General features: G+C 35.5%; 1 long non-coding RNA gene across 1 annotated transcript in view; it reads right to left on the reverse strand.

Annotated features, from left to right (window-relative positions):
- LOC140712842 (uncharacterized) overlaps positions 1 to 26,554 on the reverse strand; it is a 231,258-nt gene that overhangs the window by 185,586 nt on the left and 19,118 nt on the right. Inside the window, exon 2 of the long non-coding RNA XR_012094649.1 lies at positions 12,653 to 12,743. This is a non-coding gene — a long non-coding RNA (uncharacterized lncRNA). The remainder of the gene's footprint in view (positions 1 to 12,652; positions 12,744 to 26,554) is intronic.

Below are 26,554 nucleotides of genomic sequence, written 5' to 3' on the forward strand. Positions count from 1 at the left end.
ATCTACCCATCTGACAAAGGGCTAATATCCAAAATCTACCAAGAACTTAAACAAATTTACAAGAAAAAATCAAACAACCCCATCAAAAAGTGGGTGGAAGGATATGAACAGACACTTCTTAAAAGAAGACATTTATGCAGCCAACATACACATGAAAAAAATGCTCATCATCACTGGCCATCAGAGAAATGCAAATCAAACCCACAATGAGATACTATCTTACACCCGTTAAAATGGTGATCATTAAAAAGTCAAGAAACAACAGGTGCTGGAGAGGATATGGAGAAATAGGGACACTTTTACACTGTTGGTGGGACTGTAAACTAGTTCAACCATTGTGGAAGACAGTGTGGCGATTCCTCAAGGATCTAGAACTAGAAATACCATTTGACCCAGCCATCCCATTACTGGCTATATACCTAAAGGAGTATAAATCATGCTGCTATAAACACACATGCACACGTATGCTTTATTGAGCCACTATTCACAATAGCAAAGACTTGGAATCAACCCAAATGTCCATCAATGATAGACTGGATTAAGAAAATGTGGCAAATATATGCCATGGAATACTATGCAGCAATAAAAACGGATGAGTTCATGTCCTTTGTAGGGACATGGATGAAGCTAGAAACCATTATTCTGAGCAAACTATCACAAGGACAGATAACCAAACACTGCATGTTCTCACTCACAGGTGGGAATTGAACAATGAGAACACTTGGACACAGGCTGGGGAACATCACACACTGAGGCCTGTCATGGGGTAGCGGGAGCAGGGAGGGACAGCATTATGAGATATACCTAATGTAAATGACGAGTTAGTGGGTGCAGCACACCAACATAGAACATGTATACACATGAAACAAACTTGCATGTTGTGCATATGTACCCTAGAACTTAAAGTATGCATATATATATAAAAACATTAAAAAAAATCCATGAGGTTGATTTTAAAAATTCATGATTGTGGTTTTCTTGGGTTGTGCTATTGAATGACACTGGTGGGGAGACACTTGCAGGATGACAAGTCTAGGCTGGGTGTCAAGCTTGGTGTCTAAAAAGTTGTTCAATATATTATTAATTATTTCTCTATTTTGTCTGAAGTAGTCCATAAATTTTTTGTATTTTTATGTCAGATGTTGACGGCCTGAAAAATTTACAGTTCTCTGTATATATGAGGCTATTACGCCAAGACAGGGTGGAGGATACGTATTTCAAAGTATGAATGTTAGTTTTATGAGAAAGTTGGATCATAATTTCTAGGAATTATGTTCTGTGATTTAGAGAGAGTTCAGAGGTTGACATTCTATTTTTAACTGAAAGCAGACCTGTTAGCCTATGTTTCTACTTCAAAAGTATTCTTTCCAGGTGGCAGCAATGAAAATGTCTGAATCTAGAATAAGGGATAATTAATATTTATTAATCTCTTAAAGATAGGTAAGATTAAGACAATACAGGAAGGTTAAAAGATCAGGATCTTAGCATTGATTCTCAACTCTGAAACTATGGTAGTTACTGAAAAATATAACTAAAAACAACCTCAGGGTCAAAATGATGCATCTGTTTGCTTTTTTTGAGATTGAAGATTCATGTTTGCTGACTCACTTTGAACTATTTGAATCTGGTTTATCTGCTCAAGATGAGACACAGGGATCCACGGTTATGTAGAATTTTCTTCATGTGATTGTAGTCTTTTAAAAAATATGAGTAAAGGTTTTTAAAATGTTAAATAGGGACACATTTTGATTATATCTATGATTAAGCAGAAAGCAGAATGAGATCAGACGAGGGCCAATCTAAAGAGCAAGTTATCAACTGAGAAAGAATGTACGGAAACCATTTTAAATAAAGCAACTTGAGTTAATTCCATTTGTTGATGCCCTAAATACCTTGAGGGATTGACATTTGATTCTTTCAAGAACACTGAAGGTGGAAATATTATGTCATGGCCTACATGAAGGGTTAACACACATGCCAAATGTTTTCAACCTTTATTTTGCACCTTAAGTGGCAGAGCTTGGGGTAGAAGAAAGAGATGAGTCATATACATTAGGGAAAAGATAATGGGCTGTTTGGTCATGAAATCCCTACCCTGTTAAACACCTGAATTAGCCTTCTCTTTAGTCAAATAATATTTTGCCTACAACTTTCAATGTATTACATTAACAATTTTTTTCTTATAAATTTCCATACTTAGGTTATCTTTTTGTGTCTGTCTAGCATTTTCCTCTTCTGGAATCATGACATCAGATACAGAATTTTGTTGACACGTTAGGTCTTTATTTTGCCGACTCTTTGATTATAATATCTCCATGTGACATTGTTTGGCATTTGCTCACATAGTAGATTTCCATACAATTTTTAATTATTTCATCCAGATCCCTAAATGTTTTGACAAGTTAAGCTGCTCTGATTCATTTGCAACAACCTCTGCTCTGAGAAAGAATGCCTTCAATTAAAATAATGAGTGAACAGTTCAAGGAAGATATTATGGAAAAATAAAAAGGGATGCATAATACCATTGTCTATGCTTCACTGTTGAACACTCCAGCTTTTTTCCATGGAGACATAACTTTCGGCTTCCTCTTTTGCTATTAAAGATTCAAGGTACTTTATCTTAAACTACCATGCTCTAACACTCTTTAAAAATGTTGATTTGTGGGCCAAGTTCCAGCAAAGAAAAGAAATTACATTGTATGTTGTTAAGATCCTATAAATTTAAGATTTCAGGATTAAGAATGGCCATGTTTTAATAAATTGCATGACTAGGTGCTGGCTGTCCCATTCCACAGGCTGTAGAATCAAAAGCATTCCACTCATACTGCTATGTTCCTATAAAATGAAACACAGTTTGAGTCAGTGTGATCAACTGCAACAAAATGAAAGCTTGTCATTTACACCAATTTAAATGAATATGCCAAAAGGATCCAGTTATTAGCTACTGAAATATGGTTCTATGGGAAGACATGATTACTGAGCAGTAAGATCAGTCTATTTCAACTGAGATTTTTTTGTTTTTAAGACCATGTAAATCCTCAGGTCAATTGTTACACATATCCTCATTTTAGCTTTTTTTCCCTTTTAATGCAAAACATAGACAAGAATTGTTTTAATAATTTAAAATAATTAAAAAATATTTAGATAAATGAAAATTGTTATAAAATCTAAAAATTCCTCCCTCAATTATTCATGCACAAATAGAACTTCAGAGAAAAAGAGTTACAACTTCCTTTTAATGGGAAGGTAAAGCTTGTAAGAATACAAAAAAATAAACATAAAAACCACATTGGATCAAATCCATGGTCTAGCAAGCCCAAGATTCTATGTATTGTCACAAAAAAATCTACCTAATGATTGCCATCAGTGATATCATCCTTAAAAATCAAGACTTTAATTTTATACAAATAAATCAATTAATCATGTGTATATCAATGATTAGTTATACACCTCTTTATCTCTTTACAAATATTCAAGTCTCTTATTGTCTACTGTAAACTCTTAAGGAAAATTTGGGCTTGCTAATATATCCCTATGCTTCTTGGGAAATATGAGGTAATTTGTTCTATTTGGATATAAAGGAGCTTGCAGGCTGAGTTGTTTAATAGCCTTAGAATATCTTGTACTGCTTTTACCTTGTATAGCACAAACAATATAGACATGGAATGTTAAAGGTAAAAGGTATTATTGGCTGTTATAGCCAGAGAGATATTCAGTCACATAATGTATGTCCAGGATCTGATGAGGATTGGTTTTCATGTTGCACTAAGATGGAAAGTTATTATTTTCCAATGAAAGAGTCAGAAAAGAAACTATACAATTACACCATAAAGTAAGGAATATATACAAAAAGGGGGGAAGAGGAGAAACAAGTTTGCTATACCAGAAAAGGAGCAGAACAAATGAGAGATACTGTAAATATAAATATTTTATAAGAGTATTTCAAAGGGGAAATAGTGTTAGCCAATAAAATTAAAAGATGCAGAGTAACTTCTAAAGAGGAGGTTAAGGAAAATTATTATATTTAGATATTAAAAGACATAATTATGGTGAGAGAGGACCATGTCTCCAAATTTTTAGAAGAGAAACAATTGGGAAAATGATAGAATTATAAAAAGCAACAGAAAGCAGTCATAAATCAGTTACAGTTTCCTCCTTGGTAATTGTGACTACTGAAAACCATATAAAAACATTTTTCCCCCCTGTGGATCTTGATGTGGGGAATGTATCTCCAGTAGCTGCTTCCTGTTTGCCATGCCTCCTTCATTGCTCTCACCTGGTTGAATCTGTCTTCCAGCATTTTGTCCACCCAATTAGGAGTTCCCAGAAGAGGTTAGATGGGGAACCCCCAAGCCATAGCATCTAGCAAGTCTGAGAGTATGAACGATTGACCAGGGAAAACACTGCAATTCTTCCTCTTCTTACCTCCATCAGAACCCCCAAATAGTTAACCTATATTAGATGGTCATAAATAAACCTAAAGGGAAGAGTTTTACAAAAGGCTGCGGACAAAATTTGTGTTTCATTGGACTGAGAAGAAATTCTATGGTGAGTAAACAGAGGCAATAACTGAATAACTGTAAGAGTTTTCCTAAGAAATTTATTACTAAAGAGAGAGAGTGCAGCAATTCAAAGTTTAAATCATTAGCATAGCAAGAGGACATGCTAACTGGAGATGGTTGCTACAGAATTTTGTCTATGTGTGTTATTGGTGGATGATGCCTTTTTACGTTATCAAATAATGCTTCTGATAAAAGAATCCTGTTTATGCTCAAGAATTAGCCTGCTGCTGTTTTAAAAATTTTTTCTATGATCTATAATCGACAAGTGTCACTGAAACATTCATGATCATTTTAACAAGCCTTTAAAACACTTCATACCCTATTGACAGACATTAAAAAGCCATTACTCACAAAGTAAAAATGGTAATATTCTAGACTTACCAAATTTGATTCTATTGCCAACACCTGATCCCTTCCCTTGCTTAACAGAAGAAAAGCATATTGAGTACTAGATTTCAGAAATGGTCATTTGGTGTCACTCTATTCTTAGCCTCAAAATTATTAACACTGGAAAACATAGATATGTCATTATTATTTTTAGTGAGGTTTTTTTCCCTAGGTAGACTTCACCTTGGTGTGATAATGGCTTTGTTAAATGAAAGAGCTGGCATACTTGTAGGGGGTTGTAAAAATTCAAAAGAGGAATACTTAAAGTGGAAATATTAAATTCATCTTTTGACAGGTTTTCCTATAGCAAGGATGAGAGGGAGACTTTAGAGACAGGACTCTCCAATGAGGCTTTGAATGGTCTTATTTGGTCTGCATTGAGCTAATTACCTGGCTATCTGCCAAAAAGCCCCTTTACCTTGTGCTATGTAGAGTCTAATGTTAGATAATATCTAATTTTTAATGCTAAGAAGTGGCATTTGATGTTGTTACTAGTATCTGGTGGAAAGCAAGGGACAGGAGGTCAGAAACAGTTTCCTGGGAAGTGCTCTTAAACTGTTTCCTATGCAGCAGGGAAGGTGAACAAAGAGAAACCCTGTAGCCACCATTTCCTTATCCTTCATGAGAATAAAGGAAAAGGAAAAGATTTAACATAACCCGCTCAGCAGGAAACTCAACTTTACAGTTTCAGAACAGCATAATTTGGATATTTTATATCAGTCTATCGTATCCAAGCATTTCAAAAATAAAACAGGAACAGCTTTAATGCAATCTGTGTTTACTAATATGAGCTAATAAAATCTCATAATATTATTCTGTATTGCACTAATGGATATTGCATTATAGGATATTAGTTAAATCACCCATTATTTCAGTATTTGGTGTGTTATTCATCGTAGAAGCATACACACCACAGTATGAGAGATCTGAGGGGAAAAATAGAGTGCAGAAGAAAAGATGGCCTTTTAAATATGTTGATGTTAAGGGAAGGAAAGAAAGAGGGAGCAATAAAGCAAACAGGGCATTCATTTATGGAAGCGCTAAACCTTATGAGGGAGGAGGCAAAATACAGCTTCTCAGATTGCCCTGGTGACTTACAGGTTGCTCCATTAAGAATATAAATTCAGTGCTCATGGTGTTCTGAGTGATGAGAATTCTATACCCTAAACTCTACCATCATCAAGTTTGCCATCTTCCCTTTATCTCCTCAAATCTAAACACGTAAGCTTATATACTGAGATGAAGTCGAGCCCAAAATTCTACGGATAATAAATGGTGGAATGCAGACATCCACTGAGGCTATTCTGACCCCAGCCTACTACGTTACACTGCCTTCTTATCATAGTGTTTACAAAATGCCATTACATATAATTCTGTGCCCAATCAGATACCATTACTCATTAGGGGGTACTGTGAGTGGTTGGAAGCAGGGATCAAACATTTAAGAAAAACACCCTATGTTCCTGTATATCAATATTAATTCATATTTAATATTAATATTAATGCATAAATATTAAGTTAGACAAGATGATCCAGAGTCTAGAGACCTTTATCTATTTCATGCAACAAATGTGATGAGAGATTGTGGATTCCTGTGAGTGGGGCAAGTATACAGAACATCCCTTAAGAGCATGGATCTTGAAATCAGAGACAGCCTCTCTTCTTTCTCAGTTTGGCCTTTTCTAGATGTGTGACCACACGATGACAATTAAAATTTCTATCACTTGGTTTCTCTATCTAAAGTATTGGGATAATAAACATTTCCTTAAATATATTTTAATGGAATTAAATAAAATTATAACAGTAATATTTTTATTCAGTACCACAAATATAATAAAATCTCACTAAACAGACATAATAATTATTTTGAAATGCATAATAATAGCTGGGACTATGCACGGTGACTCACACTTGTAATTCTGGCACTTTGAGAGACTGAGGCAGAAGGATCACTTGGGGCCAGGAGCTTGAGACCAGCCTGGGCAATATAGCAAGACCCCATCTCTACAAAAAATATAAAATAAAAAAACAGCTAGGTGTGATGGCACATGCCTATAGTTCTGGCTATTTGGGAGGCTGAGGTGGGAAAATCACTTGAGCTCAGGAGTTTAAGGCAGCTGCAGTGAGCCATGATTCCACCGTTGCACTCCAGTCTGGGGGACAGAGCAACATCCTATCTCAAAAAATAAATAATTAATTAAATTTAAAAAGTAATAGGTGGGATGACCTTACATCCTGCTTTGCCTGAAGCAGTCTTGTTCACACCTATTATACCAGCAAAATTATTCATGTTGCTCTTTCATTGTCAAAATTATCTTTGTTTGAACAATAAATTCTTTGGGTTCTTTAATGATAGCTATGACTTAATGAATACTTATAATATGCCACTCCTGTTTTTCTTAAATGCTTATTAACTCCCTTAATCCTTATAACACTTGAAAGGTAAATACTATTATTATCCCCATTTTATAGATTGAAACAAAATAAGGCACGTAGAAGTGAAATAGCTTGGGGATTTTAAAACAAACTTTGCCATGAACTCCTAGAAATTTATTTTTTAACCGTGTATTTATTTGGGTGACCTTAGCACTGTAACTGCTCAAACATAGAAAAATAAGGAAAAGAGTAGTGATGAAAAGAGGAGAGGAAAAAAAGAACAAATAATTCCTGGATCAACTCCCTGCTCTGGATGCTATAACCATGCATTAGTTTTCTTAGTTACAATCTCCAAAATTCTAAGCCCATTTGAAAAAAAGTTTATTTGCGGTGCTGAGATATCTGAATTTCTATATTCAGCTGTAACTTCCACAAACATTAATTCTTCTTCTTTTCTTTTATGATATGACAGTGGCATTGTATAAAGTTTCATATAATTTGGGTTCATCTGTTTGCTCATGATTAGCTTTAGGTTATGCATTTGGGGAATAAATTCTACCTGAGCAATGTTGTTCCTTCTCATGATGTCACCACAGGAGTGTAAGGGTGTAAGTTTGTCCTGTTACTGCTGTTACATTTCATCACTTGGTTTAAGGTGGTATCCATCAAATTTTTCCATCATAAAGGTATGTGTATTTCACTTTATAGTTAATATATGACAGTTGGTAAATACTTGAAACCATCTAAAAACATCCTGTTCTCCAAAAAACATCCTCCCATTGTTTCATCATGCATTGCTGATTCCTCCCTGAATTGATTATTCTATTGTAAATAGTTATTTCCTAACTATATTCCTTCAACATTTATTGATTGACATTCTGTCATAAAACCAATCTTTCCCACTCATCTTTTCCCCCCTTCCTGTGTTTATTAGGTTTCTTAAAATTAAAATTAAAAAAAATTCAATGTGTCATAATCAATTACTGACTTTAATCATTTTGCTGCTCAAACTGAACCAGGATTGTCCAGCTAGGGTCCCATGAAGCTGGTCCCTGTGTCCTTTGAACATGTTCCTCCTTAGTTTCTGAGCATCTTCTTGCTTTCTGATAAAACAAGCTTGTTCTTGTTCTTTCTTAGCCCTGTAATGAATTGCTGTATAACCTTCCCTTGTTCCTTTAAAACCAAGATTTGAATGCTAAATAAGGGCATTGCTACTGAGGTGTTATTGTTTCCAAGCCTTTCAATAGACAGAACTAATATAATACACACACACACAGAGAGAGAGTTGCATGCATTATGCATTTGAGTTATACATAGATCATAAAGCATAAATATATTATGTATATCACTGATGTGTCATGGATTCATATTACTAACCATAATTACAATTCTACATCACAAAATTCTTTCTTGCACTCCCTAATTCCTTATTGGTATCTCTCTTTACTAACAGTGAGAACCCTGGTTTCTGACAATATCTAAATATTTATAAAATTCCTGATTCCCACAATACTTAAGAATCATTTCAGGATTACTATACCAACACCATTAAAAACAGCTAATTTTACTAGGTAAAGTTAATCTCTGTTATGTATAGTTAGGTTTTTTCTGTTTGTATTCATTTTTAGGAATTTGTTTAACCTTGTCATTTTAAACTTCTTGTATCTGCAGAATGTGAATATGGTTCCAACATGAAAAGTATAAAAAAGAGTATACTCCAAGTGTTGCTCCCATATTCCTTCTATCTCATCCCTCTCTAACCCTTGTAGACAATCCATTTCTTTTTCTTTTTTGGATTATCCTTCTTGTTTTCTATGTTTCTTTTTGTGCATGCATAAGCTTATTTGCCCTCCTTCCTATGATAGGTGTAGAAAGAAGTAGAGAAAATAAGCACAAACACACATACACACACACATATACACAGACATATAATTTTATTACCACTTGTTTATATATTCTAAATATATAAAGTACATATTATTTATGTATATAGTATGATATACTATACATATTCTTTTGTATGTTGCTTTTCTAACTTAAAAATATATCCTGGAAATCACTGTATATCGGTTTCTAGAGATATTCCTGATTCTTTACTATTGCACAGATATATGCCATTGTGTAGATACACCGTAGTTTATTCTAGCAATCTCCTGTGGATAGACCTTCAATTGTTTACAAAATTTTGCAATTACATATAATGCAATAATTCTGCAGTAGTTCAGTGAATACCTTGTACATTTTTTCATATTAACATGATACCTTCAAGGTAAATATTCAGAGTTTACTGAACAAAATGTAGGTAGGAATGGAGTTTTTTTTAGATATTACCAAATTCCATTTTATAGGTATCACATTTACTGCATTTCCTTAGGTATTGTATAAAAGCTCCTGTTTGTCCACAACCTCAACAACAGAGTGTGTGATCAATCTTAAACTTTTGCCAAACTGATAGGTAAAAATAGTATTAAAATAATTAACAAAATAGCAGTAGTAAATCCTTACCCATCAATAATTACTTTCAATGTAAATTGATTAAATTATCCAAGAAAAAGACATAGAGTGGCTGAATAAATAGAAAATAAGATCCAACTATATGCTGCCCACAAGATAGTCATTTTAGATTTAAAGACATACATAATTTGAAAGTGAAGGGATGGAGGAAACTATTCCATGCAAATAGTAATCAAAAGTGAGCAGAGGTGGCTAAAGTTATACGAGATAAAATACACTTCAAGTCAAAAACTGTCACAAGAGACAAAATAGGGTCACTACTTAATGATAAAGTGCTCAATTCATCAAAAGGGACATAACAGTTGTAAATATATATGCACCTAACATCAGAGCGTGTGTGTGTGTGTGTGTGTGTGTGTGTGTGTGTGTGTACATATACATGGCAAAGTTTAATGGACATGAAGGGAAAAATAGATAGCAATACAATAATAGAATAATAGTAGGAAACATCAGTACTCCACTTCCAACAATGATCAATAAGACAGAAAGTTAATAAGCAAATGCTGGAATTGAAATGTATTTTAGGTAAAATGCACCTAACTGATGCATACAGAACGTTTCACTCAACAGCAGCAGAATACACATTCTTCTCTAGTGAATGTGTAATATTTTCCAGGATAGACCACATAGTAGGCTACAAAACAAGTCTTAACAAATTTAAGAAGATCAAAATCATATTAAGTATTGTTTTCAATTACAATGATATAAAACTAGAATTTTGGAGAAATATTGAAAAATTCACAAATATGTGAAAATTAAACAATGGTCTCCTAAACAAACAATGAGACAAAGAAATAATAAAAATATAGAAATATTTTGAGAGAAACAGCAATGGAAACACAGCATACCAAAATCCGTGGGACATGGCAAAAGCATTTTTAAGAGAGGTTTATAGCAATAAATTCCTACCTTAAAAAAGAAGAAAAACCCCAAATAAATAGCCTAACATTATGTCACAAGGAAAAAGAAAAATAAACTAAACTCAAAGGTAGCAGAAAGAAGAAAGTAATAAAGTTTAAAACAGAAATAGAAACTATAAAAACCATAGAAAAGATTAGTAAAAATAAGAGTTGATTTTTTAAAAAATAAGCAAAATCAACAAACCCTTTGCTAGACTGAAGAACAAAGAAGACTCATATATATAAAATTAGAAATGAAAGTAGAGACATTACAACAGATGCCTTAGAAATAAAAAGGATCATAAGGGACTATTACGAACAAGTATATGACAACAAATTTCATAAAAAAGGAGATGGATAAATGTCTAACAAAATCTAGCATATCAAGCTTGAATCAAGAAGAAATAGAAAGTCTGAACAGACCAATAACAAAGAGATTAAAATAGTAAATAGAAACCTCCCAATAACAAAAAGCCCAGACGAGGTAGCCTGATGGCTGAATTCTAACAAATACTCAAAAAAGAATTAATACCAGTACTTCTTAAACTCTTCCAAAAACTAGAGCTGGAAGGAGTACTTCCTAACAAGTATCAAGATGGTACTGGTTTTGTCAATGTGTTACAAGTCAGACATCAACACCAAAAGAAAAGAAACTATAGTCCAGTACTTCTGATAAATATTGATGCAAAAAAACTCAATAAAATAATAGAACATCAAATTTAACATCACATCAAAAATATTATACATCATGATAAAGGGGGATTTAATCCCTGGCATGCAAGTCTGGTTTAATACATGCAAATAAATCAATGTCATACATCATATTAACAGACTGAAAAACAAAAACCACATTATCTTATCAAGGCAGAGAGGCATTTGACAAAATTTAAAGTTCATCTGTTCTTCCTGAAAACTCTTAATAGTTTAGGTACGGAAAGAAAGTTTCTCAACCTAATAAAGTCCATTTATGAAAAATACACAGCTAACGTTATAATCAGTCAGGGGAAACTCAAAGCTTTTCCTCTAAGATCCAGTATAGGGCAAGGATGTCCACTCTTAGCACTTCCAATCAACATAGAAATAAAAGATATCCAAATTGGAAAATATCTCTATTTGCAGATGACATAATCTTATATGTAGAAAATACCAAAGATTTCACCAAAAAAACCTGTTAGACCTAATAAATGAATTCAGTAAAGTTGCGAGACATCAATTCAAAGTACAAAAATTTGTGGTATTTCTATACACAAATAATGACCTAGCCAAAAATAAATCAAGAAAACAATCCTATTAAGGATGGCATTAAAAACACTTAAGAATAAATATAACCAAGGAGATAAAAAATACGTACACTAAAAAGTATAAATTATTAATGAAAGAAATGAACACAGCACAAATAAATGGAAAGATATACCATATTCAAGGATCAGAAGAATATCATTAAAATGTCCATGCTACCCAAAGAAGTATATAGATTCAAAACAAATCCTATCAAAATCTCAGTGGCATTCTTCACAGAAATAAAACAAACAATCCAAAAATTCATATGGAACCACAAAACACCCCAAATAGCCAGAGCAATTCTGAAATAAAAGGAATTAGAGGCATCACACTTCCCTATTTAAAATTCTATTATAAATCTATAGTAATCATAACAGCATAGTACTGGCATAAAAACAGACATGTAGGCTACTGGGACAAAATAGAAAGCCCAGAAATAAATCTAAACACATATAGTTAACTAATTTTTAGCAAGATCAACATGAAGACACAATAAGGAGAGGATGAGCTCTTCAATTAAAGGAACTGGGAAAATTAGATTTCCATATGCAAAAGAATGAAACCGGACCCTTATTTTACACCATACACAAAAATTGACTCAAAATGGATTGAAGACCTAAACGTCAGACTTACCACTATAAAACTCACAGAAGCAAACACAGGGGGAAATCTCCTTGATATTGGCCTTGGCAATGATTTCTTGGTATCCCACCAAAAGTTCAGGCTGCAAAAACAAAAGTAAATAAATGAGACTACCTCAAACTAAAAAGCTTTTGGACAGCAAGGGAAAGAAACAACAAAATAAAAAGGTAACCTAAAGCTTGGGAAAAAATATTTGCAAACCATGTATCTAATGGGGGTTAATACCCAAGATTTATAAAGAACTTATACAACTTAATAGCAAGGAAATATATAACCTGGTTAAATAATATGTAAAAGATTTGAATAGACATCTATCCAAAGATGACATAAAAATGGCCAGCAGGTATATTAAAAGATATCCAACATCACTAATTATTAGGAAAATGAAAATGAAAACCACAATGAGGTATCACCTCACACCTGTCAGGATGGCTATTGTAAATATTGGCAAGGGTGTGAGGAAAAGGAAACCCTTGTACACTGTTGATGGGAATGTTGATTTGTACAGCCATTATGGAAAACATTGTGGAGGTTCCCAGAGAAACTAAAAACAGAATTACTATATGACCCATAATCTCTCTTCTGGGTATATACCCAAGAAATCATCACCCCAGAAATATATCTGCACTCCCATGTTCATTGAAGTATTATTCCCAATAGCTAAGATATGGAAACAATTTAAGTATTGATCAGTGGTGAATGGATAAAGAAATGATGGTATATATACAAGGGTATATTATTCAGCCTTAAAAAGGAGATCCTGCCACTTGCCACAACACAAATAGACTATGAATAGAGTACATTTTGCTGAGTCAAAAACGCCAGATACAGAAAGAAAAATATTGCATAATCTCACATATATGTGGACTCTAAAAAAAGAAAAGGTTAAATGTGTAATATTGTGTTTTAGAAAACGAATATGGCCATATCAACAGGCATCAAGGAGCTAAAGATAATAAAAGGTGACTTCTTTTATATGTCTAGTACCATATTAAAAATTGTCAGATCATCTGGGACAAGGATGGAAGTTTTAATAGTCTGCAACTGGACAGCCATTTGCATAAAGATGAAATTGGATTCATGCCTCACACTACATAGAAAAATAATCTCTAAGTCTAAATCTCTCTTGAGAGGTCTGAATATACAAAGTAAAACCATACAAGTAGAAAAAGTGAATGAATTGCTTTAGAACCTGATGAGAGAGAGAAGGCTTTCAAACTGTGACTCAAAATCTATTTGTACTATAATTAAATATTGGTAAATTTAAATGTCTAAAAATAGAATTCTTATGAATGATAAATATCACCATTAGCAAATTCAAAAGGCAAATGACACGCTGGAAGAAAAGATTTGCAACGTATGTTGTAAACAAGAGGCTAGCACTTTTTATTTTTTTAAATGAATTTTATTGTGTATATTTAAGGTATGCCACATGATATTATAAGATACATATATAGTAAAATGGTTACTATAGTGAGACAGATTAACATATCAATTATTTCACATAGTTACACCCAATTTTCCCCCTTTGGCAAGAGCAGCTATCATCTGTTCATTTAGCAAAAATCCTGAATCCTGAAACATAATACTGGGGAAAAGAGCAAGTACAGTTACACGTTTTCAATTTAAAATACACACAAAACTAAAAACTGTGTCTTAGCATTGGGATACTTTTGTATATAGTATAACTATGAAGATATTCAAAGGAATGGTAAGTAAGAAATACTGCTTCTGTTTGAGGAAAGGTGAATGTGGGAAGTACATGGAGGGCTTCAAAGTTTTAGTAATATTTTATTTCTTAAGCTGGGTGTTGTTTTATTAACATTTGTTTCTACCTTATATTCCATTCATTTATTTATTCCACAAAGATTTCATGATCACCTACTATGTGGCAGGCATTCAAGGTAATTGACACATGAATGAACAAAACAGATGAAAAATCATTACCTTTGTGGATTTTACATTCTAGAGGAGAAATATAACAAAACAGATTTTAAAATATTATGTTAACAAAATTACATAGCATGTCAGATGGTGGTAAGGAGGGTCAGCAGTACAGGCATTAGAGGGGATATTCATTGTAAATAACTCAGGCTGGGAGGACTTTTGAGGTGGCATTTGAGCAAGGACTTAAAGGAAATGAGTAAGTATAAAGTATTTCAGAGGATAAGGATTTTAGCAGGTGCAACACTTTGTGCAAAGCCCTAAGGCTGAAAGCCTTCAATATAGATGGAGCCGAATGAGTGAAAGAGAAAGTTGGAGAAAATGAAGTCAGAAATGGCATGGGAGGTGATCAGAGGTATTCTAGGGCCCTGAAGGCAAGTGTAAGAATTTTGGCTTTTACTTGAGTGAAATGGGGAGCTGTTGAGCAGAGAGTTGACATTTTTTGCTTACTTTTTAAAGTATCAGTCCAGCTGAGGTATGAAGAATAGACTGTGGGAGGATAGAGGTGGGGAGAGGGGCAAAGATGAAATCAGGTTAAGCAGTTAAAGAGCTGCTGCAGTAATCAAGGCAAGAGATGATGATGATCCGGAGCAAGGGAAGTAGTACAAGAGGTGGTGAAAAGTAGATTCGATTCTGAACTTACAGACCACAGGATTTCTGAAAGGATGAACACAGGACGGAAGAAAAAGAAAAGTCCAGGATAACTCTATAGATTTGAGCATGGGCAAAAGAAGCATGAAATTGTAGTGAACTGACTTGGGGAAGACTGTGTGTATATTAATCTGCTAGGGTTGCCATAACAAAATACTACAGACTGGGTGGCTTTAACAACATAAATTATTTTCTCACTGTTCTGGAGGCTAGAAGTCCAAGATCAAGATCAAAGTGTCAGCAGGTTTAGTTTCTTTTGAGGCCTCTCTCCTTGGCTTGCAGACAGCAGCCTTCTTGCTGTGTTCTCATATGGACATTCCTCTATGTCCACTGACGTCTAGCACTTGTTTACTTTTTTTTTTTTTTTGAGATGGAGTTTTGACACTGCAACTTCTGCCTCTCAGGTTCAAACAATTCTCGTGCCTCAGCCTCCGAAGTGGCTGGGACTACAGTCTTGCAAAACCACACCTGGCTAATTTTTTTTTATTTTTTGTAATTTTAGTAGAGATGGGATTTTGCAGTGTTGAACGGGTTGGTTTTGAATTCCTGGCCTCAAGTGATCTGCCTGCCTCAGCCTTCCAAAGTGCTGGGATTAGAGGTGTGAGCTGCCGCACCTGGCTTTATGAGGACACCAGTCAGATTGAATCAGGGCTCACCTGTATGGTCTCATTTTACCATAATTACTTCATTAAAGGGCCCTATCTCCAAATGCAGTCACACTCTGAGGTGCTGGGGGTTAGGACTTAAACACATGAATTTAGGAAGGCAGGAGAGATATAAATTCAGCCCATCACAGTGTACGAGTAGGTTTTGGGATGCATATTAAAAAGTTATGTTTTATGCATGTTAAATTGAGGTATCTTGGATGTCTGCATAGGATTTTGAGTAGGCAAGGTGAAAAAGAAAGGGTCAAGGTTGGAGCCATCATGCCTTCAACAGCAAGTCATCAATGATCAGCAAGAAGCTCAAGGAAAACTAAGGACAGACCAATAGGAGAAGAAAATTCAATTAGCAAGACAAAACAAAGGTAGCAAGGAAGGAATGATTGTATGTTGTAAATGTTGCTGATAGGTCAAATAAAATGGGGTTCAAGAATTGGTCAACGTGAGTGTAATTGATAAAATCTGTAAGTCTCTTCTATTGGTAAAGTGGTGAGGACAGAAGCCTGGTGGAGTGGGCTTAAGAGAGAATAAAATGAAAGAAGCTGGGCCGGGCACGGGGGCTCACATCTGTAATCCCAGCACTTTGGGAGGCCGAGGCGGGCGGATCATAAAGTCAGGAGATCGACATCATCCTGGCTAACACGGTGAAACCCCGTCTCTACTAAAACTACAAAAACAAAATTAGCCGGGCGTGGTGGCGGGCGCCTGTAGTCCCAGCTATTCCGGAGGCTGAGGCGGGAGAATGGGGTGAACCCCGGAGGCGGAGCTTGCAGTGAGCTGAGATCGCGCCACTGCACTCCAGCCTGGATGACTGAGCGAGACTCCATCTCGAAAAAAAAAAAAAGAAATTGAAGTCAGAGTAAAGATGCTAGTTTCAAGAGAGTAGCAGAGAGAAAGAGTAGCTAATGGGGAAGATGGAGTTAAGAGGAAGTTTATTTTTATGATGGAAGAACAATAGCAAGTGAGTGTGCTGATGGGAAAGATCCCATAGATAGGGGAAAACTGACGGTGTAGGAGAGAGAAAGGGGATTGCTGCGTCAATGTCTTCAAGTCAACGAGTGAAAATATCATCTACTAGAAGGATTATATTTAGGAAGGGGCAAAGATAATAACAGAGAAATATACATTTATATAATGTGTTATATACACATATTTATTTTAATATATTTACATTTATGTATCATATATTTATTTACCAATATATTAAATATGTCAGTCTTAAGTCTGGCTTAATGAATAGTTACTGTTTTACTTGTTCTCCCTTCCCACCCTCATTCTATTATTCTGGAAAATGCTCCTTCATACCAAATGGGTACTTCTGCAGAGAGAGGTAGGCTGCCCATTGGCCTGAAGAATGAAGACATGATTCACAGTGGTTTACGGTAAGTGGTCCGGGTATGGTCATGTGATTCAGCTGGAACACTCAGTGTCTTTTCCCGAAATTTTCAAATGGAATTTGAGGAAAGGTTAATCATAGCACTGCAAAGTTGTAAGCTTGAAACTCATTGATGTGTGGATACGCTGTCCCAGAGAATGAAGCCAGTAAAGAGTCAGAGGAGATGGAGAAGAATGTATTCCTGACATTGTCCATGTCTACGGTTCTTGTTGCCCTCGAGGGCATTTCTGCAGAATCCTTCCCACTAACCTGAACTGTAAATAATTTTTTTTTTTTTTTTAGCTTAAGCCAAAACAGGGTGGATATTCGAGATTCTCCAGGACCTACAGAGCTGATACAAATAATGCTTCTTAACATTTGCTCCTGATGTTTCATCCACACTCTACTTAAAATTGTAGTCAACCTTTTCTCTTCGTCATTTCTCATCCCTCACATTCTAATAATTAGCCAATTCTTGAACCTCTACAATCCAACTATTTCCAGAGCCATGCCCCATCTCGCCATCCTAGTCCTCTGCCATCCTAGTCCAAGTCACTCTCATTTCTCACCTTGCAGGGTAAACAAATGATTCTTACTCCCTAGATTTTTTCCTACATTTGTTCATGCTGTTTACTCCACCTGGAGTCTCCATCAACTCAGCACAAAACTACACCCTGCTCTGCAGGGGATCCTGATCCCTACAACCTAAGTGACTTCTCCTTATTAAAAATTCTTACACTTCTCATATCATTTGCTTCATTTTTGCTTTGCCTTCCATTATTTGGATCTCTTTTAAGATGATAAGTACACTAAGAGCTGTTTAGTCAATAATGTTTCGTCTGTAGCCCCTTGTATATATTACATTCTCAGTAAGTACATATTGTTCTGAGTTACTATAAATTAACCTAGTCTTTTTGTCATTTGGATGAGAGTATTTGACTGGGGGGAATATTATGATAAACACTGCTACTACTCATAAAGTGACTTCTGGTAAATATCTGTATTCATAATGGCAAGTGGTGAAAGATATAAGAATTTATGCCTCTTGGCATGTTCCCTTCTCCACTTTAAATCTTAAGATTCAGAAAGTTGAGCAATAATGAAGGAAAATAATGTGTAAATGTAGCATTTCAGAAAAGAACATGGATGTGCCATCATTCTTCAACTGCAATTTTTTGTTCTACAGAAAAATATCACCGTGACCCCAGTTGAAGATAGCCTTCTGAACAGAAACACATCAGTTCATATCTCCACATAATTGTTGACCTAGAAACTGCTATTCTAGCTTTATAAATATTGTCTCATTTCTGAAACGTATTTGCTTAAATAAAAGCTGCTGCTATAAGGCTTAGAGGTTAATTATGCCTATTCACCCAAAAAAATGTTTGTTTTAAATTTGTTGCTAAAAATTTCTAGGTTGAGTAGCAAAATTATGTTCACATAAAAATTTGTAGTTGAAGTGCTAATAGAGATAGCTGCCAATGACTCGTTGATACTTTTACACCTTGAACCATTCATACCTCTCCTTTTAATACCACATTTTGTCAAATACACCAACATGAAATGATGGCAATTAAACAGCTTATGATTGTCTGCATAAAACCACTCTTTCAGCATTAACATTCATCCCAAACATCAGAAGATACCAAACTGAAAGGAATTCTAGTCCATGATCATTCATCTAAAAAATCTGGTTTTACAGATGGTGAACCTAAATAATAAAATGTACTATGCTATAAACATATACTAAGAAACCCCCACTGCATGATAAAGCTAATAGCTTGTCTCAGCTACAAAAGTGGAAAAGCAGCACTATTCGACTAGTAACGCCATATGATCTACCATGTAATGCAAATACTGAATATTCTATTCCTAAACAGAAAAAAGTGGGAATTTTGTTTCACGGTTATGGAATGTTGTATACTCTTTGGATTATCTTCTTTGCGCCCATTTTTATCCTGAGATAATGAAAGCTTTGCATGAGTAACCAAGGATAGACTATGGTCTTTTGAAACTAACTTTTTCTTACTGCCAAATAAATCTCTTTTAAATATGTTCTCTGTGAGGCAATCATGACATCCATTGGCCAACTGGATCTGGGGTTATGCCTGGATACTTTCCACATTGCACGTGGTCGTCAATTTGAATTGTGTATCAACTACCCATCATATTTGGCACATCTGTACTTAACATTGGCATTAATTTTACCCTATTGTTCTAATTGCAGTACTTTGATGTAATGACACCATTCAATTCACAGATGGTACTGGTGGGGGGTTTTCCCAAAAAAATATAATGTAATTTTAATTTGGAATCTGAGAATGCCAAAAATAAGAGCTTCATTGATTAAGTTATCTCAGCCTGCTAAACAGTTGAACATTTGAACTAAATAGGAAAAACTGGGAAAGAGAACAGCAGGTTTCAGTACTACTGCAAGTGTTTTGTTTTTTGATTATAGTCTATGGGGCATGCAAGACTTATCTGTTCATAAACAAACTTTGACATACTTAAGAAAAAGAAAATCTATATTTTCGAATAAGATAAGGGCATCCTGTTAAAGATGAAGTCTTTGCGAATGGGAAGCCTGCAATTTGAAAGGTAATCATTTAATTTAAAATATTAAATGTAAAAATTATTTAAAATATCACAGATTTGACATGTATATATCTCCACATATACCTATCTTTTAAATATATATATACACAAAGATTTCCTGGAGTATCATTCTCACTATTTCCTATGACATCATTAAGTAATGCCTATCACAATTTACATTTTATAGAATCAAATCAGGGGATAATTAAGGAACTTTTCAAAGGTCACAGGACCCCTCACTGATGGAGGAATGACTAGAATACAAATCTTTATCTCTTACATGAATGTATTTCATGAGATACTGCCAATTTTATTGAATTTAAAAAATGCCGCCATGTTGTTTCAACAGGAAACAGACCACTTTTCCTGTTAAGAAGAGTGGCAAGAGGTGTGAATGTAGGACCATTACACTTAGCTTTGGAATGGGGTTGGGAGAGAAGGACATTAAACCATAAGAATAACTCATTTTAGCAAGTTACCTAGAAATAAAAATTGGTGCTGGAAAAAATCATAAAGGCAGGGAGAGGCATCTGACTGCAGTATGAGTAAAAATCCAAAAGGACTTGCCACAAATCGTCAATTTACTTCAGTCAAATACTGGCAGCCAGGGTCCCAGTGAACTAAGAGAATTCTATCATAGCTGGTATGTTTGATGAAGTGATGGGATAGTAGACCTTTGAGATGTGTGTGTGTGTGTGTGTGTATCCAGAGAAGGCTGAAAGATGTCAAATCTCTGGTCCTCCCCTAGCACTGTAGTTGGGCCCCATAGGAAACAGGCTGCAGATTGAAGCCAAAGGAGCTATTTTCATCATGGACATTTCTTTATCTTGGCATCATAAGCAGTACTTCTCTGGTATGTGCAGGACAAAGTTCTTCCCACTTCTGGGTGGAAGACAGAATGGCTTCAGTTCAATGATGGGATAGGAAATTCTAGGTTATTTGGTACCATAAATGCTGGTTGTATTAGCTCATACCTTTGCCACAGGGAGAAGTATGAAGTGACTCGGCATCATTCTCAAATAGCATTGTAAGTAGCAGATATTAGAATGGGGTCCAGATTCTGGGAAGAGTCAAGGATTATTTCTGAGTACATCTGACACACCTTGAAGTTCTGTCAGATATAACTGAATGAATGAAAATTTTGGAGGTAGATGAAGAACTTGTTCATTAACTTTCACTCACAACAGAAGGTTATGTTTTACATTTACTATAAAAATCATAGGCGGCCGGGCACGGTGGCTCACCCCTGTAATCCTGGCACTTTGGGAGGCCAAGGTGGGTAGATCATTAGCTCAAGAGTTCGAGACCACCCTGGCCAACATAGTGAAAACCCATCTCTACAAATAATACAAAGAAAAAGAAAATGCCAAGCACGGTGGCGGTTGCCTGTAATCCCAGCTACTCGGGAGGCTGAGGCAGGAGAATCGCTTGAACTCGGGAGGCAGAAGTTGCAATGAGCTGAGATCGCATCACTGCCCTCCAGCCCGGGTAACAACGTGAGACTTCATTTCAGAAAACAACAACAACAAAACTCATAGGCTGAAATGTCTTGGGAAACTTGTTTTTAATGTGCAGTATTCTTAGAGTAGCGATCTAACACCTTGCTCCCTGCCAAGTGTCACAGGAGCCCCAGCCCATTAAAATTGCCAACTTGTGTTACTGCCCATAAAAGATATGCACACACTGTATAGAAGGCTGACCTGCGAAGATGTAGAGATATGGAGGAATGCTGACTTACTGCAAGCATACTTTTGAAACTATCATCTGCATTTCTGTTCAAGCTCTTTCTTCTGAGCCCCTCCCACTGTTTACATAAGAAGTAGTTATTTCTTTAAATGACATCTACCATGCAAAAAGTTATACTAAATTCTGTTTTAATTTCTCATTGTTTCTTACGGAATTTCAGTATAAATCATCCCCAAATTTGTATTGCCCTTATCTGCAGTGATCAGTATTAAAATGTTGGCCTACCCTTGATTTTTCTAGATCATGTCCTGAGTGGTAAATTGTGTCTCATGAGGTCAGTTAGAAGTCTCAGATGAGAAATCCCATTCATACCTCATGGTGGCCTTTCAAATCCTTACACATTTTTATATGCAATGGACTCCAGGAAAAGTTAATTGTGGAGAGTACATGTGTGCTAAGAGCCTTGGAACTCAGTGGGCCATAAAAGAAGGAGGTTCCTGATAGCATAAATTGCTCCCTCTACTCTTAGCTAATAGGCATCTTAATTTTAGACAGGCATCCTTTCTGAATAAGTAAACAAAGAGGGCACTTTGCATTTCTATATTTTACCACTTCTTTTTACCGTTATCTAGAATATATTTTCCTTCCAAAAATACACTGCTACCTCTCCACTTAATTTAGGTTTATCTGCTTCTATATGTCTATTACCATACTTTTTTAAAAGGTTTTATTTTCAGGTATATATTTTTATTTTACGTATACGTGTGCATGTGTGTGTATATACAAACTTCCTCACTTACTGCCAAAAGTTACTGCATTTTAGTTAATTTTTGAAGCTTGTGCAGCTGTTAATTTAAGTGGCCATTACAAGATGAGTTAGCACATAATTTTAGAATAGCATACTGCAACTTTGAAAAGACCTACACCTGTGTTTACCTGAGTACTATAGCTGGTTTTAGGGAAATCCAGATGAGACCCAGGTGCCCAACCCACTTAGTTGCAATATTTACATTTTGCACTAAATGTGTTTATGCCTCACATTTCTAGTTACACAGTCATAATTATGATGAACAGTATTTCTATACCTTCCTCTGGGAAGTGGAATTCCTTTTTTTCATGAAGCAGAAATACAAAATTGACTTACTGTTGTGCTAATTTTTCAAGCTTATTGGATGAAAATTCCAGAGCATTACTTTTCAATGACTCTCACTTTTAAGATAACTAAAGTAGTAAAGCATCTTTTACTACTGTTTGTAAGAGAAAAATAAGATACTAAGACACTGGAGGGAAGAAGTTTGATCAGATGAACTCAGAAGCATTGATAAAAGTTTGCATAGCTTTTGAGTCTACAATGTTAAATATTTATGCTAAGTAACATGTAACGCTTGATTTTTATTTATTTATTTATTTTTTTTGGAGATACAGTCTTGCTCTCTTGCCCAGGCTGGAGTGCAGTGGTACAATCTCAGCTCACTGTAGCCTCCACCCGCCGGGTTCCAGCAATTCTCTTGCCTCAGCCTCCCAAGTAGCTGGGATTACAGGCGCCCACCACCACGCTGGGCTAATTTTTTGTATTTTTAGTAGAGATAGGGTTTCACCATGTTGCCGAGACTGGTCTTGAACTCCTGAGCTCAAGTAATCCAACTACCTCAGCCTCCCAAAGTGCTGGAATTACAGGTGTGAGCCATTGCACCAATGCTTGATATTTAAATTTGCACCACTGAGACTTTTGAATATACTCTGTGCTGCCTTTCTCTTCACTGTATTCATTTGATACTTGTTGCGACAAGAACTGAGAAATTCTGAAATGTGATATTCCAGCTGAAAAGTTCTGGTTACAGGTGATCAGATTTTAAAAATTCAGGCAGCTTCCAATTGTTTCCTGAAATTAAGTCTAGATTCACAATACTCAGATTATTTGGTTTTTAAGCAACCTGTTTTCCAACTAGCCTAAAATGTGATACCAAATTAATGTAGGTTTAATCTCATTGTCTTAGTCATCACATAGGCTCTTCAGACACTAAAACGAAAAATATTTTCTTAGTTGTTCTTCATCTGGCCAGTCATTCATTTTGACCTAACGTGGGTGTCCTTTGCTCAAGATATGCTATAAGTAGCACAGTATGAATATACTTGTAGTAAGTCTGTGGGGTTATCCAATGGCATCAGCATTTTCTGGCAAATGGAGTAAATCCTTCATGCGTTTTTTTTCTGAGTTTTAGATGTTCATGATATTGATTTTTTAACTTGTCTATATAATAAGGACTTTTTTCACACACAAGTACCTTTAAAACCACTAAATTCAGTATGCAATATTTTGAATGATCTGAAATCATTCACTGGGCTGATAATAAAACCGTATCATTTTGTTGCCATCATTTTAAAGTGATATTCTTGAGTCTTAACAAAATATTTCAAAAATTTTAGATTCGTGTGTGTGTGTGTGTGTGTGTGTGTGTGTGTGTGTGAATGCCTGAGCCTTGTCTATGGGCACTAAGTTTCTTTACAGGAAACGTTATAATATATATTATATCTATATTTATAATAATGTATATAATTATAAACATAATAATCACAATAGAAATGAGTTAAGGCTACTTAGCAGCTTCCTTTACATATTAGAACAACTTTTTTTTCTAATGAGGGTTATGATGACATGAATTCAAAATATTTACTCTTCACTCTATTCCTTCTAAAAATGAAACAAAACTTATCAATACAGTCTACCGAGGCCATATCTTTTTTTTTTTTTTTTTTTTTTTTTTTTTTTTTTTTTTTTGAGAAGGAGTCTCGCTCTGTCACCCAGGCTGGATTGCAGTGGCACAATCTTGGCTCACGGCAACCTCCACCTCCTGGGTTCAAGCGATTCTCCTGTCTCAGCTTACTGAGTAGCTGGGATTACAGGCACGTGCCACCATGCCTGGCTAATTTTTCTATTTTAAGTGGAGACAGGGTTTCACCATGTTGGTCAGGCTAGTCTGGAACTCCTGACCTCAGGTGATCCATGCACCTCGGCCTCCCAAAATGCTGGGATTACAGGCATGAGCCACCATGCCCAGTCCCATCTTTTATAATGTTACTATTTCTTCATTCAAAATGTATTATGACTTATAAGTATGCAAAAGCTGTGATTAGATTGCCATTTTGTCATAATACCAACCCATTGTCCCATGCCTTTATGCTTGGACTTCCATCAGTCAGATATTCGAAGAAATATGAAGCATGATTCTCTCCTATTTAGAACACAATGCTTGATATTAATCAGTTAGAACAAGATAATATGTTTTAAATGAGAATCAACTGGCTGTTACTTGTGTCCCAAAGAAACGGGGAATGAAACTACAGCACAGTTATTTAATTGGCTGTGTTCTAAGTTCTAAACTAAACATTTTACTTTTTTTACTTGTTTATCCTCATAAATGCCATGCAACATTATAAAATTCCAATTTTATAATTTAAAAAATAAACTTTGGAGAGTTAAGGCAATCTTCTCATGCTTTATCAACTACATCCTTATAAAATGTCTTAGAGTTGAATTTATATATACATCTTCCAATTACGAGAGGTTGCACTCAACTTTTGGGCAAAAGTCACTGGCAGAGGCTAAACACATCCCTATGAATTTTATAAGACTAATCAGGGAAGAAGAGAGGGGAGAAATGAGAATATGCCCAGCCTGAGCATATTCAGCATTCATCATGAGATCAGCTGGTTCTCTGACCTGCTTCCTCAGAGTGGTTTGCTGCCTAGCGCCTCAGAATCATGTAGACCCTGTCATAAGATTAGAGTTCCCCTAAGCACCCTATAGATAATAGCTTAAGCACTGTGAAATGTTGTTTTCCCTTTGAGATGTTCTTTCAGGTCCTGCGTACCACTAACATCCACTGATCTAAAAGACCCAAAGAGGAGCTGACTCACCAAAGAAAGAAGTTTCTACATCCTAATGATTTCATCCCCCTTATCCCAACCAAGCAACGACCCCAGTTTTCCAGCCCCTTGCCTTCCATGATTCCTTTAGCAATCCTAGCCCAGATCTCCTAGGAGAGATCTATTTCAAGGGTTCCTCCCATCTCCTCGTTTGGCTGCTCTGTGATCCTTAATCTATTTCTCTTCTGCAAACCCGGAGGTCTTGCTGTACTGGTCTGTTATTGCACAGTTGGTGTATGAACCCATTGATCTTGTAACAAGGTATACAACAAATTTTCCACATACCTAATTTTAAACTTCTCACAAAAACATCAGTTACATCTGTATGTCAAGTAACATCAAGCTGAATTATGTATCAGTTAGTGCTCTTAACATAATTATCAACAGACTTCTTAATTAACCTGCCAATTCTCTCCAAACTAAAGCTCACTATGGCTTTATCTGTGAGAGTAGGTTGAGTACTTTTTCTTCCACTGAGTTTTTATTGGCTGTATTGGCTGCAGGGTCAAATAGCCCAGGGGAATGTATGTTTATCATAGCGACTACAGAAAACATATTTGCAGCACACACACAAGTGAGGACTTAAAATGTACTTTTTTTGTGACACTTCGTCACTTCATACACAGTTGAGATATTTATTTCAGTAACGTAAACTTTCTTTACCTATTACGTGGATCACCCATGTTAAGCTACTCTTCTGTTTATTGAGTTTGATTTACTGTCGAAGACTCTGAGTGTGGAAATAAACCACAGGAATCAATTGAAAATGGGGGACAGAAATAGATCATCTCTAACTTCCCCTCCCAATTCTAACAGATAGGAGCTCTTTAATGTCACCTCTAGGATAATTCCCTATGCAGCATCATAATGAAGACTTATAACTAGAAATATACAATGTAAGAGAAAAATGGAAGCTACCAATTAGGGAACACTTATTATGAGACAAAACTATGCCAGGAGTCAGCATACTTTTCCTGAAAAGGGCCAAATGGCAAGTATTTTAGGCATTACAAACGACATGGTCTCTTTAGAAACTACACAATCCTGCCATTA

Source organism: Chlorocebus sabaeus, chromosome 11, assembly GCF_047675955.1.
Source record: "Chlorocebus sabaeus isolate Y175 chromosome 11, mChlSab1.0.hap1, whole genome shotgun sequence".
NCBI classification, from domain to species: domain Eukaryota; kingdom Metazoa; phylum Chordata; class Mammalia; order Primates; family Cercopithecidae; genus Chlorocebus; species Chlorocebus sabaeus.